We start from the raw sequence: 15,948 nt of genomic DNA on the forward strand, positions 1-15,948 counted from the left end.
TGATTTGTCCACAATAACAGGATTGTTAAGATACCAAGTTGCTCTTGCCCCTTTAAGAACAACTTGTTATTCATGAGCGCTTGCTTGTTTATCATGAGCGCTCTCCTCGGGCTTTGTTATTGTTTAATGTGCCCCTTTCATTCTGCCGTTCTCGTCTTGGCTGCCTGCAACTGCTCCTTTAGGCAGTTATGAAGAGAGCATTGGAGTGACCGGTTGTGGGTTGTATTTCTCCACACATGTTCCTGAATAAAACACTTATATCTTAAGTGCAACGCTTCTGGATTATTATTTCCAATTCTACAAGGATGTGGACGTGACTCCGAGGCTTGAACATTGATTTCCATCACCAAGTTCGACAGTATACCAGAATGACCACATAAGTATATATATTAACCGCCCTTCATGTGCCAAAAATTGGACCCTAAACGTTTCATAGACCTACATTGTTACAGCTACAACACTCCACTGAATGTACAACAACCATTCATATTCGCAGAAATGCGTCATGTCCACCATCTGCTATGTATGAAACTATGGATGAATATAGGGTCAGTGATACCCCGTACCTTTCATGTTGTGGGATTACACAGACATAGTGACACATTCGCGTTTAAGATCTACAACACGAACACACAGATCACTTGATTTCTCAAATAGTTCACAATGGAGTCACGCCCATAGCTCCAGAGTCATTGTTCACAGCCTCGCGCAGCACTGGCATACGTCCGGCCATCCCACTCCGCTTATGCTTACAGGAAAACACAACAACGCTACATGGCCCAGATTTTCATTGTAGTGATCTGCTAGTTACAGGTCTAGTTCTCAGAAAGGCACACACACACTCTAATGGCTAGTATATACCCACACCACACCCATCCAGCACAGGCGTCACAAGACATGTGACCCGACCAATAAAAAAGACCGGGCGCACGTGCTCTACAACATTTTATAGTAGCTCCCATCGCAAGCGCTGTGATGAACTATCCTGGTGGTTTAGGCGCCTCATGTAGGCTCGAACCACCGAGCATGGGGGCCCACCACTACATGCGTGGCCTCTTTGGTCACTGAGTTATTAGTACTGCAAGGACTGAGCGGGTGAGAAACCTGCGATGATGATGGGTGTACAAGTATGTCCTTAGCCAGAGTGATATCAAGACTCAGCACCAAATGTGAGACTTCTTGGTTGCAGAGCAGGACTGCAAGATGTAGAAGGTGCCCTGTCCGCGAAAAGGTGGGCAGCGAGGCATGGGTGCGCACCGGAGGGAGTAGATGGGATGCAGCAGACTGGATACAAAAAGGCGACGCAGCAATTTAAGCATACGCCGTCCTATATACCCTGTCCTATTGCATTTGTATTTCTTTTTCCAATAGCAGTAAAGTTTTTATAATATTTCAAATGTCCGTCGCTCCCACATGTGTAGCGAAGTAGATGAGTATTTTTTTTTTTATACTATGTACCCTTAAATTTACCATCTTATTTTGACAACCTTTTCTATCTCAATTAATTTAGGACTCGCGCCTCAGTTCCTGTGCGCAGTACAGCTCGTGCCTTCATTGTAGTGCACAGCACTGCTCATGCAGTGCGAGACATTTTCTATGTGAAAAAACAGGAATATGAACCTAACTTACGAATCGCACACGCTTGTGCGTGTCCGTTTCTTTCCATGCTAACCCATTGCGTGCGACCTATGCTAAAAGACTGCACACAATTGGCCAGAGGCGGGAGCATTGCTCCGCCCATGGCCTATTGGTGTCTATTACGCACTTGCTGCGCGTAAAAGACTCCAATAGCACACGGGGTTTCAATTATCATGCCCAGACACAGGTCTGATGATTGAAACCACGTGTATGGCTGCGCACCACTTGTTTTCTATAACTGGATGGAAAACGTTACTACTCTAATAATTGTTGATAAATGGAAGCCCATTAAACAAGTTGGAACCGTACAAATGGTTCCCCCCTAACACCTCCAAAGCTCAACGTCTGAGGAATCTGCGATGATGCTTGGCCAACCTAACAACGCCTGTGAAGGTTGTTACGACACGTGGTGGGCCCTCTGTGAAACATGCCAGTGGCACAAGGTGAGCAAAGAAGCTTCTTCCGAAGCTGCGAGAAGTCACCTCTTGGCGGGAGAGTGGATTGTGTGCAGCAACTTGAGTGGGTAGGAATGTACAATCACCTCAGGGCAGTGGGAGTGGATAGGTTGCAACAGTCTGAGTGCGCAGGAACGGGCCCTCACCTCCGCACACTGGGAGTGGATAGGGTACAGCAGTCTGGGTGCGCAGTAATGGGAACTCACCGGTATGCAGTGGGAGTGCATGGGGTGTAGCACCCTGGGAGGAAAAGAGCGCACAGACACCGCCTTGCAGTGGGAGTTGATGAAATACAGTAGCCTGGGGGTGCAGAGGCGTAACGCAGCAATATACGTGTGCAGTTGTATGTACTCTGCAATTACTAATTGTATACTATCTTTCAGATCACTAAACTTGAGGGTGCACTATGACCCGGCATCTGGTTGGACACCCACCAGTGACAAAAAGGTGAGCTGCGAAGATTTTCTCCAGAATCAACACTAAATCCCCTGCTCCATCTATTCCTTTTTCTCTATCACACTTTCAATGTCTTTCTTTCTCTCTTCCACTCTCTCTCTGTCTTTCTTTATCTCTCTTCCTCTCTTCACTCTTACTCTCTCTCTCTCTCACACTGTTTCTCTTTCTCTTTTGAAGTTACGAACCCTGTTGTCTGCAGAGCAGATTGATTAATCAAGGCTAAATTCAACCCTGTCTGCAGTATAGATCCAAAGCAGAATTCAAGTTGTGAGCCCTGCTAAATGTAGTGTTTGCAACAGGTAAGCAGAGCAGCCTAGGTGCACAAGGCCTCCAATTAAATGTGGTGCGAACAAACAATATTGTCCTGCATAATGATGTGATCTCTCACCTCATTCAGTCTCTTCTCCGAATTCTTTAAAAGACCTGTTGGACCATACTGTAGATCTCAGCCAGCGGGCACATACCTACAGACACCTCTTCACTGCGAGCCTGCAAGAGGGGTGAGATGCATCAGGCAGACAGCACATGTGCGATAAGCAATATTGCCAAGTGATATGTTAATGTGTGATCTTTGACCTCATTCAGTCGCATCTCTGTCTCATTTTAAATGCCATCTGTACCATAAGGTAGGCCTAAGCCTATGGGCAGCGCTGCCCTACAGACTCCTGTTGACGGTGATTCTGCGGGAGGGGTGGGGTGCACTAACCTGAGTGTGCATGTGAGAAAAAGCGTTCTAGCCTTCCGTAATGATGTAATCTCTCCCCTCATTCAATGACATCAATCTAATTTTAAGGACCTACTGGACCGTACTGTAGACCTCAGCCAGCAACAAATGCTGCTCTACAGACTCGTGGCATTGGCTTTTAGGATACTTTAGTTACCTCCTTACTGAGTGTACATGCACACAGGCTCCCGCCACTGCATTACACGCGAACATTAAGCTTCTAGCATACGCTCTATTCCAATGTATTTAAACATTAGCATGATATATTAATATTTAACCATGTGTTTTCTCGTGCACTCCAAATCCTCTTTGAACCACGATTATCACTAACGATTGATTGTACTTCAAAAACGAAGGATGCACTCAACTCCTATTTTCTATCACGCTTAAAATAAACATTAATTTATCTCCAAACATTTCCACCATTAAATTACTTCTATGTTTACAGAAATTAATTGATTGGCTGAAAGAAGCTGAATGAGAACTCTCTTCTGCAATGATGCCCTGAGCAGTCTAACACCTACCATTGCAGTATCAAGACACTGTTCCATTGTGGCGACCTGCTCTACTATACAAATGTACCCTGGACTCGGAGCTTGCACTAACACAACGTGGCACACCAGAGGTGACAGGTGAGCTGTGAAGCCTCAGTGTACAAGACCTACAACTGAGCACATTGCGGGGTAGGGACTGGGATGCATCACTATGGGTGCACAGGTGCATACAAGCGATTTTACAGTAAGTACTAATGTATAACTATATTATCAAACAACAGCGATAACATTATCTCCACTTTAGCGACAGGAAACTGCAGCTATAGCGACGATAAAGGGTTGATAATATGCCCTTGTAAATTCCCATAGAATTCCACGTTCACACCAAAACCTGAACTTCTAAGAAAATTCACAACACAATATTATGAACCCCTTATTGCCGCTTTACCGGCAGTTTGCTACCGCTAAAACTGCGATAATGTTATCGCCCTTCCTTCATAATATTGACCAAAATATCTGACTTCATGTATTTAAATTTAAAGACTTCTTAAACCACACTCTATATCGCAGATCCCTGCGACCTAGACAAGCAAGTGACGAACAGTAAACACTAAGGACTGAGTGCAATAGGCCGACGCTCTATCTCCTCCTGCCTCTCTACATTTAACTCTCCTCCCCTTCTCACTTCCACCCACTACCCTCCCTTTTTCACTATGATCCTTTAATTCGAACTAGCTTTTTTTACGTCTTTCACATAGCACACATACTTATGTTTCATTTTTGTCTTGTAGGTTACCTACGCTGCTCCCAGTGGAGTCCATCCCACATTTTGTTTATTATTCTGTTCTGTTAAAATTACATTTCTATTTATTTATTCTATTTTATAAAGGATAATTTAAAAAACAAATAACTGAGTGTATAGGTCTTTTTCTGACAACATTTGACCATTATTTAGTGTGATAATCATCTATTTATATAAGATTTTAAAGTCAATACTATTTAACATTACAGTGCACCTACAAAAAATAATGTAAGTAACTCTTAGGCACATAAATCCTGAGTAATTATAAAACTACAAGAGTTCTATGAGTGTATCACTTTATAACACCATAAGTACTGCCTGTGTGATCACAAAACAAATAAGGCACTGCCTAGCACCACCGAGGCTTCAGAGACTGCTGAGGCACACCCTGCATATTAAAATAAATATCCTGAGTATGACAATCCCCGGAGTTACGTTGAACTTGAACTCCTTGAACAATTGGTAAATAATTCTCTGGGAGGTGGCCGTCTCCTAGACTTCAAGACGTCTCTGTACACTTCCGCGCCCAATTCACATGTGACATTAAACAGTACTTAGGGGCATATTTACAAAGAAGCCGTTAAAATTATACCCCTTAGTTGGTAAAAGAATAACTGACGGGGCTCAAAGTTTTACTAAGAAAAGAATGGTGTTTATAACTTGAAGTGTAATACCCGGGTTAACTCTTTACCAGCTCATCTACCTTTTCAATAAGAGGCTGTAGCTGCGATGAACGGTTCCTATGGAAAATTTTGAAAAGTCAAGCACACTTGCTGTTTGGATTAGCAACATTATGTGCTGAACTTGTGACCTGTGTGCTCAGTTGAGTGTTCCATGAACTGGTACTATGGTAACAGGCAGTAAGCAGTTTCGAGGTAGGGTTATCACCAGTAGGGCTACAGACAAGTCAATGGAGGGTTGTCGTCCAGCAGGCCCAGTCACCGCGTTATGACCCACACGCCAAACGGACCTCACAAGCAGCCTGTATCACTCGACTTTGGGGACACTGGGCCCGGTCAACCTCCGATGAGTTGCCTGTTTTGCAGACTAAAGAATGGCTCGAACTGTGCCTGATGTGCTTGGCAATCAGGCTTTAGCAATTCTATCTTTTTTCTTCCCAGATCTTGCTGATTATGGGCAATCGAGGGCCGCTGAATTCCAATGCCCAACAGTCAAGGGAGCACACTCAAGTGTACGTGACGTGCAGAGGCCCACAATGTACTCCAGGGCAGTGTGGCCAATGCACAGGATGCGCAGAGGCCCAATGTGCAGCGTGGCCTCTTTGCCTGGGTGGCCCCCTCAGCGTTGTCTTTGGGAGCAGCGACCACAGCAATCACTCAGCACCAGCAGCCTGCCTGCTCTCCCACCAGCTGCTCTCCCTACCAGTCAGATCATGGTCTCCAGCAGTGGTTCCACTCAGTACAAACCTCATCAAGGAGCCAGCGCTACTCTGAGGCAAGCCGGGGCAGCGGGCTACAGGTTAGCTCGGGGCACCGCCGCCCCTGCATCCATCCGCCTCAGTCAGGCCCGCCTGTCCTGCACCGCCGGCACGCCCCGGGGGCCGGTGCACACATCTGTTCCCAAGGCCCAGTCTGCCACTGCAGTTGCTCTTTTGCTGCGGGTTCCCCTTCTCAGTCAATGGGTATTTGCTGTGTTTCAGTGGGTACACTTCTGGCAGGCTCATTCCTCGCGTGTCAGTCAACACACCGATCTCTGTCAATCACCGGCCCACGCCACAAGGCTGCGGCTCAGCCAGTCCTTCCCTTCAAATGTCAAAATTACAGCTCTGCTGACTCGAGGATGGAATCAAGTTTGGCACAGAGCGTAGGGCAGTCTATTTTATTTCCTCAATCTAAAAAATCTCCAAAATGATAGAGGATTATGGATGGATGGTGACTCAGCAAGTGAAGCCCTCTCAGAGAGCGGCCATCTCGCAGCTCAGCTAGGCCAGGCCCCAGGTAAAAATGGTGCTTAGAAGCACAAAACGCAAACTGTTGTTATCTGGACAAAGTCTCAAGCTGAGACCGCCTGCAATGGAGCATGAACTATATATAAAAAGCAAGTTGGGTTTGCAGAACAAAGTACCTTAAGCCCTGGTTGCGGAGCATTGTGAGATTTAATGTTGAGTATACATCATGCAGTGATGGTTCCAAGCTGTATTGGGCAGCAATGCAAGATCCTATGTCATGTAGCAGCGGTTCCAGGGAACCCTAGAACTGCTTTGCAAGATCCTGTGTTGAGGAAGCATTGAGAAGCAACAGTTCCGAGAAGCTGCGGAGCTGTGATGAGAGGTCCGGTATGAAGGTGTAGTGTGGTTTATGGGTCTCTTTCTGCGTGTTGTAATGGCTTATTAGGAGTTTAAACGCCATTTTTCCTTTTGCTACCATTTTGCACACAACACTGCTTAGCTGTTTTTACAGAGTTAGCTAACACGAAGGTCTATACCTTAGAAAAGGTTTGTTTTTGACATCTCTAGACATACATCGTGTCCCCAGTCTATACAGTGAGTGCTGAGCCGCCAAGGTTATCATAACATGCGAGCCTGTTTATCGACATGTAAGTGTAACACATTCTAGACACAACAATTTGGCAGCTGCAAGCCGAGTAGAATTCTGGCGCTTTTATCATAGCACACTTGCCAGAATTGAACACACTTGGAAGATTCCAGGCATGCAGAGAGACTAACCGATCCTGATGTAATTTACACTTACTGAGCCGACAGGTAAATGGGGTCCCCCTAAGAAAGCTCAAGAGACCTTCTATAGTCTTATAATACGTAGTTCCTAGATAGGGAGGGTGCTTCAAATAGTCGCTTTTATCACCTGTTTGCACTATCACTGTAATATGATTCCTCCTTTTGTATTTTATGGAATTGTAACCATGCTGACCGTATTATTCTTAATCATATGTATGCTTATGTTGATTAAAATACTGCACTTGAGATCACGTCATTAAAATAAACATTTTAACCTTACTGTGTCTCTATTTTACTCCTGTTGTGGACTGGTATGAACGTATAACAAAAGAGTGTTCTCACTTCCCAGATGGTCCTAAGTCGCATGTTCTAGGTTGTCAAATCATTGGTTTCCTTGCTATAGGCTGAAGAGCTAATGTGACACTGATTGCTAGTCTGGTAGGGTATTTTGGATACTAAGGTGAGTTTTGGCACACCCTAATTCACAGAGGTCCTATGTCTCTATGCACAGTTCTGTGTCTGAGCACAATCCCTGTAACATGGCGCCGCCAATGAGTGCGGTCTTATTGTGAGACACTTGAGTAGTGCTTATATCAGTCTACGACCCCCTCACTATCGTTTCCGGTTGACGGTAGTGACGGATAAAAAACCTACCTATATTTACAGAGGTTGATTCAAGCATGATACTTCTCAAAGGTTTCCTCTTTGAATTACTACCCAGTTGTGCGCTATAGCATTGTATTGTACTTCACTATTACTGTTTCGATATAGCTGTGGTTGATATCCCTGCACACAGTCATGTAGCTGTGCGTAATCATTTGCAGGAATACCTCATTTCTCTAGAGGGACAGGCGGTGGTTTTTGTAGTCTCTGCTGACGTGGCATACCCATTTGAGTTGTATTACTCATGGGTCACATTTCCCGTGGTGGATGCTGTTTCTGGTGTTTTTCACTCGTATACCCCCGCTGATGCTCCTGCAGTGTATGCTCCATATCGTCAGTAGAAATTCCGATTTCTGTTTGGCAGCATGCCGTTTGGTTTAATGGCGCCCTCCCACACGTTTTTACAGCGGTCAGACAAGGACCGTTGTCCATTCCATGTGCTACTTGGCCTGTGTTGGCTGCTTACACCCCGCATCCTCAGGCGGGTGCTATGGCAGCCCAGCAACTGCGACCCCTAATTGCCTCTTCGGTAGCAGTTATTAGGGGTCTGGTTCACTACATTACTCGCAACCTCCCGGGTGGGACCCCGGGTGGTTCAGCGCATCCAGTTGGCGGTGGCGGACTCAAACTCAGTCACGTCATGGTTAATGCGGTCATGGGCAAGCGTCCCCAGGATAAGGAAGAAATGCCTTTTTGGCTTGCCGAGAAATTTGACCAACTGGCAGTGTTCTCAAATACTAGTCCTGTTGAAAAACACAGGATTCTCACCATGAGTTTGTAGAAAGACTTAGCTCCTGACATAACTGAGTGCACAACTTGGGGGGTGATTTTTGCTGCAGTCTATACTAGGTGCTTTGGCACCCTGTCAATGACTGTTTTGCCCACTGTGATCAAGCGTGTTCAGGATGAGCACGGACCAGAGGCAGCAGTGGAGTTGGGTATGCGGCTTGTGGGAGCGTTTGGGATATGGTGCGTGATCTCGTCCTTGAAAATGTCAAGGGAGATGCGGTAAGTTTCCAAGTCTCTAATGCTCTACGTGAGGTACACAATGCCGACAAAACCCTGTCAGTTGCCGAAGATTATTACGGAGGCTTATAAGACCGTGGGCCGTAACAGTTTAGGTATTAAGCCTTTCGCGAAAAAAGAAATGCAACAGCAAACTCCGCAAGGGTCGTCTGATAAGGATGACCGCCTGAATGTTCAGAAACAAAATTGGAGTAAGAACAAAAAACAGGGGAAACTGCAGCAGCAGAAACAGAGTTCCCGTCCCGCTTCACCTACACCTGCCCCTGTTGAGCGTAAATATGATTTGCGCAACCGTAGTACTATTAAGTCGCCTGATAGGATTCAGGTTCCTGAACAACGTTCTCCTCACTCTTTTCAGGAAACATCGGCAACAGCTACCGGTGGAGGAGGCGGCGGCAGAGGTAAAGGTGCCCAACAGCGCCGTGAGCAGCCTCGTAAGGCTGACGGAAAAGGCAAGCAGTACGAGTCACAGAAGAAAGTTTCTGCTGTAACAGCGAGATATGCCACAGATAGTGAGAACGCAGCTTTGGAATCTGACATGGGCTCTGACCCTGCTGGACAGCGCGGCGGAGATTACCATCATTCAAGAGGCGCTGCGTCCACTACTGAAGGTGACAGCGACTGACACTTTCGTTGTAGTTGAAACAGCAGACACTAGAGTGGCTCCCCCGAAAGACTTTATAAAATAGTCCTTGTAATTGAATGTGACATAGAACGTACCATAAAAGTTTTTGGGGGGTAAATCTAATGACTACTTATGACATTTTGTTGGCGGAGGTCGACTGACCATCACCTTTTTTCTTGGCCGCTCCACAAGGGGAGGAGGTGATCCTCCACACTTTCGCGCACACTGTGCCGAAGGAGCAGGCACTGCAATTTGGAGAAGATTGGGCTAAGGTGCTTGCGTCGGCATTGTAATGTACTCACTGTGGATGGGACAAATTTTCCCCTCGACATGAGATCCTTTTGCAGTCCATGCCACAGCCACAACCCCAATACCCCATAAGCCGTGAGGCGAAAGCCTCTGTGGCCAAAATCCTTGAACAAGTGGAATATCAATTTGTAATTGAAACGTCTGTGTCTCCGATGAATAACCCTCTTTGTACTGTGACCAAGCCAGATGGTTCGTATTGTTTGGTGTTGTATACCACTACTTAACCCCTTAAGTGCTGCCGTCGGCCAACGGTCGTCACGGGCACTACCTCCCCAGTGCTGCGTGCGACCGCTGGACGTCCAGTTCAGCACCGGATAATGGACAGCGCAGCACTGGGGAGGTATGTTTACGAAGCTCCCAAGTGGTTAAACTCACATTGTCGTATGTGTGCGGTGTAGAATACTCACAGCTCTGCTCTCGTGGATAGTCTTGTGCTGAAAAGGTTCAAAACCACGCTTGATATTTCAAATGGCTTCTTTGCCCATCACTTGTCCCCCCTTAGCAGTCAGTGGACGAGTTTTACCTGTGGTGGCAAACAACGCCAATTTCTTCGTTTGGCCTTGGGCTACAAGAATAGTCCAGGCGTTTTTGCCGCCCGCATAGTCTCTCTGCTTGAGAGGCTCGACGCAGATGCCTGTTCGTATGACGATGACATTTATCTCACAGACGACGTATTATGGCTGCATCTGTGCCGTGTAATTTGCAGTTTTGAGGACTTTGGCTATAAATTCAACTTTGCGAAATCACATATTGCAGAGTACACAGTGTTGTTTCTGGGCTACGAGCTCAACAATGAAGGTAGAGGCTTGGCTCCTCACTTCTTGGAGAAATGTGCTCTTTCTCACAACGCTGAAAAAGCTACAATCCTTACTGCGCTTTTTGAATTTCTGACGTACATACATTCCGGAATATGCCCAGCCTATCAAGTCGCCCTATGCATTGATACAACCTACTTTTTATAAATCGTGCTGGCTGCCAGAACATTCAGCCATCTTGCAATCTTTGCAGGCTGACCTACTTGCATAAAAGTACTTGTCGACTTGTGATAACCACCCCAACCTGGTGATAAGAATCCTACCAGGGGCGGTGGGTTTCACATACCTCACTTTTAATGAGGGAGACACAGTCCCTATCGCTTACAAGTCACAACTGTACATTTCGGCCGAGTTGCGGTTTTCCACTGTGGAAAAAGTTTTGACAGCAGTGCAAATGGCGATTCTTAAAGAACGTGCACTGTCGCCGGGAAATGCATTGTGGTTGTTACTCCGTATCCTGCCTTGGAGGCAGTGACAAAGGCCAGTGTACCAAATTCCAAGGCTTTGCACCCTCGGTGGATACAATGGGTTACATCCTTGACATCCCTGGATGTAACTTTTGTTTTTGCAGTATGAGTTTGTTCATCCTACTCCTCTGACTATGTGCCCATTGGAGGATTTTCGTTGTATCATTTACACTGATGTAAGTGCCCAAGTGGCTACGGGTTCTAGACATGCGTATTCCACGGCCTGGGCAATTGTGGTTGGTACGATGGTGGATGGTGAATTCAAGTCTGATGTTGTGCATACACAGACATTAGGGGACTGTACAGCCCAGTTGGCAGAACTACGTGCTCTGATGCTTGCATTAGAGTACGCAGACGCCAGTGTGACTACTCTTATTGTGAGTGATTCTTACTACTCTGTACACTCTTTCAATAACAATCTACCCTTCTGGACTCAAAATGATTATCGTGACTCTAAAGGTCGCACAATAAAACATAAAATGATCTGGTTTTGAGTGGCGGAGCTAAAAGAACGACCCCCACTCATTTTTGTAATTAATACTCTGAGTCATCAGCTCGTTGGGGTTCACGCTGTTGGCAACTGTCTCGCGGATGAGGCTGCGAAGGCAGCAGTAGCAACATTTGCAGTGGTAGCGGTTACACATTCCAAAAGTAAGATTGATGATGACATCTTGGCAGCTATTGCCGCAACTGAGAAGGGAGGTAATTATCCTAAGGTTTTCCATTCGAAGTACTCTTATCACTTAATTCCCGATAAAGTTCCTTATGTGAGAATTAACAACATTGGTGACGGACTGATTCCCAACGCGGACCGCAGACAGGCTTTTATTACAGCAGCCCATACAGGGAAGGCTTCGGCACATGCCGGCGTGTCAGCTACTGTATCTCTCCTCTAGCAACGGTATTGGTGGTGGGGTTTGTACAAACAGGCGCGTGGTTTTGTCCTTCAATGTGGCATTTGTCAGCCAATTAAAAGTTCTTCTGCTGCACGTCCGCCCCAAACTCAGTTGTACATATCTAATAAACCACTTGCATCTATTTATTTGGATCACTGCGGTCCTTTCACCTCTGATACTGCGTATAAGCACATCTTAGTAGCATTTGACTCTTGTACACGCTTTGCCTGGGTGTGGTCTCAAAGGAGCGCTGATGCCAGAACTGTCATAAGAGATTTCCGTGCCTTTGTGGGAATTTTTTGCATGTGGCACCTTCAATTCAGGCCAGGGTCTGGCATTCGCCTCTAAGGCGTACAAGGATGCCATGGGTTCATTGGGAATCCAAGTAAAATTTTCGTCTCCATATCCGGCCTGAGTGCAATAGTGTTGTGGAGTGAATGAACCATGATTTAAAGCAATCATTGACAGCGATGGTGTTATGTGCTGGCAGAGAATGGCTTACCCACCTGAATAGCGTGCAACATGCACTTAATAACCTCCCTAGAAGGTCTCTTGGTGGGCGGACTCCATATGAAATGCTTTTTGGCATCAAGATGTTAGTTCCGGACCTTGACGATCTAGACATGGCGGCGGGAGCCGCATCCTTTGACGTAGACGAACATTCTAATGTTTTACAGAACCTACAAAAGACCAGAGACAGATGTGCAAAGGAACACTTGCCCTCCACATCTGAAGCTGCGTTGCAGATTCCAGTAGTCGGCTGGCTAGCCCAGGTTAGAGAACTGGTAGCTGAGAAGATCAACAACAAGAAAGAATTTGGTCCTTCCTATCAAGCTCCAGTTGCCGTTCTTGGTGTGCAGGGTACAAGAACAGTCATTTTACCTCCTCTTCCTGGGTGAAAGGGGAACAGGTACATTTCAATTGGCCATGTCAAACCACACAGGGTGGCCGATACTGTATAGTATGACGCCTGCGGTTTCGTGTCCAGCATAGGTGCGACACTCTGTTTTGGCCTGGGATCTTGCCATTGGGCCTGATGTTGCCACTGAAATAAGTCCACTTACGAATCCTATATTGAATCTACCTGCTGGTGATCCTCTTAATGACATAGAATATACTTAGCCAACTGATTTGTCTATGCCTGATTTGGAGACCCATGTGGCTAATCAGTCCCGTTTTTCATTTAACACTGGCTCATCCACATCAAAGACCCCTTCAAAAGTTTCGATTTTTGTTACCTGGTTTAAAAAACATTTTTTGATCCCACCTTGGATTTACATATGGGTGCTGCTGATTGCAATTTTTTTGTTCATGTCCACAGGACTTGTGGTATATTTTTTTTGTTTTATCAATGGACACTATGTTGAAGAAAGAACTTCAATATGAGTGATTGATGGAATTTTGGCTCCCCACTCCTCTTCGCACATAATGAAGAGGGACCAGACATTAGTGAATATAACTGCTTCACTCGTTTTAGATGGGAATATATGGGATGCTGTAAAGTTCCAGATTCATGGTCCCACCAAGGTTATTAATGTTCCCAATGTACTCCGTGTTTCTATGGGGGATGTGGTTAAACAAAATATTCGCTCTGATGACTGGGATGTAAAAGCAGTTGAAGCTTTATTTACTGATTTGAAATATTATGCTGCCTTCGATGCTGAAGATTTATATTTAGAGTCTGCAAATTATGGTGATTTGTACTGTTTCCAACATTTTGGCAATCACTTTCTGCATAAGACTAGCTCATTTAGAAGCAGGGTTAATTTCCCACAGTGGGAACATTGTCCCGCACCAGTGGAAGGCAGCTCAAGAATATGTTTGAAAAAGTATTCCTATTTTACTGATTCTGATCAAACCAACCCTAATGTTTTTTATTTTAAATTGACTGGAGAGTCATTTTCCAAGGTTAGACTTACCCACACCAAATTACTTTATTCAAAGTCCTTTATTGACCAGTTGGCAGTTGGGGGCTATGAACTGTGGAGAGATACTATTGATCTCAAATCCATTTGAGGTTCTAAAAGTTGACAAGCGCAAGGCACTGAGGCTTTGCATCATACATGTCTCATCCCAAACCATAGGTTATTTCTGAATGATACTATTTCACAAACCACATGCTTTGGAATGGCTACTTCTAAAAAGTTAAATGCTCCTTTATTTCCTGATTTGGGCGAATTCCCCCATTGGAATAATTTTACCAGTGCACCCTTGAGCGAAATACAGGCACTGTTTAGTAATTCCTCTTTTAATGTTTTCAGCAATAATCCCGAAGGCTGGTTGCTATAGCAAAAAAGTGCCGATTCCTGCCAGCACCGCTTTCTGTGTCTGACCCCTGGCTATACGGTGGTTAGAGTTGATCCCCGTTTTTAGACCCACCATTCCGTCACCACCTATTTTGTGGGCAAATTGTGCCAGAGTTGTCTCAGACATTCATCCTTAGCGTCTGTTAAGTCGCATTTGTCCAAACTCACTGAAACTGTCAATTTAAATGACTTTGTGAAAGGCCCTGCGGATGGCAGATCGAAAAGATGGATATATGCTGCTTACAATGAAATTTGGAAACTATCTCAAATTGAAGATGCTTCTAGGCTTAGAGCTATAGATCAGGCCAATTTAGAAAAAGTGCTTGCTGTTGTAGATAACAGCATTAACACCCTTTCTTCCGGAATTTACACTTTATATAATATTGTGTCATCTGTGGTTGATATTGTGCAAGAAGATGTTTCAGTGTTGTATCATGGGCAAAATCAATTGTGTCCAGTTATTCAGTATGCCTGGACTTTCCAAACGTTAAAGAATGGTTGCATTCCATGGGATTACATGAACAAGGGCTTGTTATTTCTGCCTTTTAATTTGACTATGAAACAGCAATTTATGTCATTGAAAAATGCCATGTTTTCCCTGTTACATATTGAGAAATTAGAACCGTTGCCTTTTTCTGTAGCGGAGGCAAATTCGACTATTTGGCTTATCCACGGGTTAATAACCTTACCTTTCTCTCTTTTCAAATTCAAGAATTTTATGAAACAAGATGCTATAGGCAGATTTGAGCCCTTGGGTGGAGCATACCTTCAGGAAGTTTGGAATCTCCCATTCACTTACAGATATTGGAGGGATGGTAAGGAAGTGTGTTTGAATGACGAAGATTGCATCACTACACCAGACCATTCATTAACTTGCAGAAATCTTCAGCTGCATGGCTCGTGTAATGTGCTTGCACCAAATTTAGCATGTGTTTTAAAAGGCACCCCAGTCCCGACCATTACACCTACATTCACACTGCTTGCTAATGATAGTTATTTATTATTAAATAATGAAGAGTGTTGTGGGATGCACGCTCACATTGTTACCGTTTCTCAGCGTGTAACTTGTTGCAAGAATGTGTTGTTCCCTCCTCCGCATGGCAGGCTTGATTCTTCCATCTGGCCCTCGATTCCGACCTTGAAAGCAGAGTTCAACAAGATGAGCAGAATAAGAGCTCTTTTGTCCCAGAAGGAAGTTCCCCTTACATCTGCGCGTGGGACATTTGTCCTTCACGTTGCAAATACTCGTACTGAAGTAAATACTTTATTAAACACGGACCTGCCCTTGCACTTCAGTGCTTTGATCGACACAAACTTAAATGCCTCGTCGACTACTGGCTTGGTGCATTTTTTTAAAGTAGTATGCTTTGGCCTTGTTACCTCGTTTCAGACTATATTCAGTGTGATCCCTGCATTTTTTCATTCGATTTTTTCAAGTGTCTTTGGGGGTTTCCCCTTGCTCCTGGCTTTGGGCGCCCGCATTCTGCTATAGTTTTGTTTATTGCAAAATGGATGCACAGTTTGTGCCCCTTGACGTACACTCCTGGCTGCTCCACCTGCGTGACCGGATGCTAGAA

The sequence above is a fragment of the Lissotriton helveticus genome, chromosome 1_1, assembly GCF_964261635.1.
Source record: "Lissotriton helveticus chromosome 1_1, aLisHel1.1, whole genome shotgun sequence".
Lineage (NCBI taxonomy): Eukaryota > Metazoa > Chordata > Amphibia > Caudata > Salamandridae > Lissotriton > Lissotriton helveticus.